We start from the raw sequence: 3545 nt of genomic DNA on the forward strand, positions 1-3545 counted from the left end.
TCATCGAAAACCACTAAATCAATCATTTTAGGAAGGATATAACGCCGGGGAAGCATTTTACGGCATTCTGTAAAAACGGTCTATTTGGACGCGTTTCTACATTTCGGTTTCTTATCGGAGCGCATCGCCGCGCCCGCGGTCCTGCTCCCCAGTGGCTGAGACGCGCAACACACGTGCGCCGTACTTCCCTCCATCCTACGAGGGAGGCGAGGAGGTGGCTTCATGCCGCGACCACCGGGGGGCAGGATTGCGGGCGCGTAGATGCGCTCCGATAAGAAACTGAAATTAAGAAACGCGTCCAAATAGAGCGTTTTTACAGAACGCCGTAAAATGCTGCCCCGGCGTTATATCCTTCTAAAAGTAGTTGATTTAGGGGTTTTCGATGATGCTCAGCAAGTTTCTAATTGAAACCATATGTTTATTTTCAGTAATTAACAAGTTAATGAACGAATTTTATTAATTAGCCGACTTATCGCAAAGATCAGCCACCAACATAATGTCCGCCTGGCCGTATAACCCACCTGCACAAACCGCATTAGTGTAGCTTCCACGGTTTTTTTTTTACAAATCTGTAAGAATAAAAAGAACACCCTGTATATGCCTTAAGGCGCACGCGCTATATAGACAATGTCGTATAAATTTTTTTAAAGAAAGCCTGCTTATTACATTAGGGTTAGTGGATTTCCGACTGGCACAAATCGGCAAGCGCACAAAACTTTCATGACAAGATTCACCCAGCACGACGAAGTTAATTAACGTAAAAGACTAATGAAGAAAAACTTAACGAACAGGGTAGCTGGTTAAGCTTAGACATAATTTAAACAGAAGATAAACGGACGACCAGACAGGACGAAACACGCGCCCTAAAAGACACAAACAGACAGACATTGAACGTGTGTGTTTGTCCCTCCCTTGTCGTTTGTTCGTCTCCGGTTTTGATCATCTGTAACCAACGGGAAATCGCCAGTTACTTCCTATTTAACTTTAGTACAAAGAAAAGGCTGAATTACGGCGTTTTGCAATACTTGCCAACCATATTATGCAAAAAATAAAAATTATGAGCCATTCCACTCTGCGTGGGTGGATGATCAGCGAAGCTGTTAGCAGACGGCACAGACTCTGAGGAGCCTGAGGAAACTAGACACGCGCGACGAACCCCCCCCCCCCCCCCCCCCGCGTGAGAGCTTGAGGAAACGAAACTAGGCACGCAAGCGCTTGGAGCGACGATTGAGGGTGGTGCGAGCGTAGACATGGCCGACGCGGGTCGCACGGCGGCAAACCTTTGAAAAACCTTTATTATCTACCTGCGAGTCTACTGATCTTGAAAACGGGGTCTATTGATAACTAATTTGCTGAATAGAACTATAGCTAAATTACCCAAGCATCGAGGAGAATGCAAGGAACGGTGCGCGGCACGTGCCGGCGTCTGCACCAGCGAAGCCTCCTCTATGCTCACAGAGCCTGGCAGTTCGACGACGGAGCCATAGAGTGCCCGGTCGTAGATTTTAAGAGAGAAAGAGAGAGGTTTTACTTGAGAGAAGTAGGAGAGGTTTTCTAGCGGGAATGCTGAACTGGTTGCTTTTAAAAGTAAGAGGAGAGAAAGGAAAGAAAGGGGCGAAAAAGAAAAGGGGGAAGGAAAGTACAGAAAAATAAAATAAAGATTTGAACGCGCTGGGAGTTAATGTCGAGTTATTTCACAGGCGATTTACCACACCGGATTCGTCGAGAAAGTTCAGTGGCAGGTGTTGATTTATTAGGCGGCGACGGGCTGAACCACTTGGATAGATGATGTCTTCGTCATCTGGATCACGAAGTCAAATTCTGGCGAGCTCAGTGACGAACCGTTGACATGGATGGCTATATTCTTTGCAGTTGACGAGGATGTGGCTAATGTTGTTTTTCATCGTTGCACGCAGATTTGAAGCGCGAGGATCTGGTAGCAGAGAGCATTTCTCGGGGAACCTAAAGCCAGAGCCGTATATGTAGAGAGTTTGGCCATTCGTTGGGAAGTATAGGAGACAAATGAGGAGGCGCCATTGTCCGAAAGCGGGCTGGGCGTGTTCCAGGGCGTCTTCAGAAATTCAAATGTGACCAAGCAGAAGCCGGAAATAGCACCCTGGCGGTGGTCGCGAGAAACCAACCTGATAACTGCTTGTGAGTAACTCTCGATGACTGAAAATATAGTACACGTGATGTTCCAATCACACTCATCCAAAATGATGGTGGAAGAGTGCGACAAGCGGATCGATCGACATAATCCGTACGCCAAGCGCCGAGGGCCGGGAATCTGCCGTCCGAGCGGTCACACTCTGCCCTAGCAAAACAGAGTTGAGCGGCGCATTCGTTTCTTACATCTTTCTGCAGTTTCTGCATGATCATGATCAAAACAAGACGTGCACCGTATTTTCAACCACGAAGAGTTACTCCATTTCACTCTAACGCGCTTATTAAAACCATTTACGAACATGTACCTTTGATCAGAACTGTTTCTCCTTACCACCGCTAGGGGATCCTTTTCGGCTTCTGGTTGGTCAAGAGAGCATGCCAAGCCCTCTTTCGGAGTCTGACGCACGCACTGGCTGTGCCCGCGCCTTCCATTGACCAAACTCTCTGTATACACGGCTCTGCCTAAAGCCCCTCTATCCATTCATTGTTCCGGAAATGCTCGAGACACATGCCACGCGCCACTTCTGGGATGAACATGGCGTCTGAAATCTAGCTCAGTGCTGAGCTGTGCTGCCATGATCTTCTCAAGGGCTGCGCGTTTCACGTGCCTCGTGCATCGACGCACCTTGCGTTACTTTTAAAACATAAAGGGGCTTCAGGGTACCTAAAGGGGAACCTGGTATTCAGCGCAGAGCTTTTGCAGCGGTGAGGACCCAAAACATGGTTTTCAAGCCCGACAAGAAAAGAAACGGTAGCGCGAAGAACGCGAGGAGCACGAGCGGACATTCCATCGCTCGGGAGAAGTGTGTCTCGGCGTCTCGCCGCAGTGGGGCGCCCGTTACACGTCTCTCCTCTCATCCCTTGTTTGCCGTTTTGCCTTTTCACTTTCGGCGGCCGCGTCTCGTGGCGATCTGTCGGGCTTTTGCAGTGTAGAGGAGGCTATGGCAGCGGCACAGTGGGCAGCAGTAACTGTTCTAAAGCAAAAGCCTAAACCAAATGGCATCTTGCACGCGCGTTCATCAACGCTTTATTTTGGTTATTTACTTCGAATCTTTTAGTATCGGGAACGCCTGCTCGTGCGGCGCGTGCGGCGGTGTGAGCGCAGAGTCTTTGGCCATGCACACGAAAAATCCACAGAGCCTTAGCCATAAACGGCTGTAAAACAAGCTTATGTGTCCTGTCCACACTAGTGGTGTCGCATAGTGTACATCGGTACTTTAATGGTCGACGTTTTTATAGTTGGCGCTTTCATATACGCATATCTTGTCATTTCTTGTGTCAGTGTAGATCAATCTATAAATCAACAGATTGTTCACAAACAAGCCAGCGTGTGCCGAATCCCGGAGCAAAGCTCACCGGAGAAAATGTCACCCACCTTT

This window comes from Ixodes scapularis, unplaced genomic scaffold (genome assembly GCF_016920785.2).
Source record: "Ixodes scapularis isolate PalLabHiFi unplaced genomic scaffold, ASM1692078v2 PGA_scaffold6__148_contigs__length_123643588, whole genome shotgun sequence".
Classification (NCBI taxonomy): Eukaryota; Metazoa; Arthropoda; class Arachnida; order Ixodida; family Ixodidae; genus Ixodes; species Ixodes scapularis.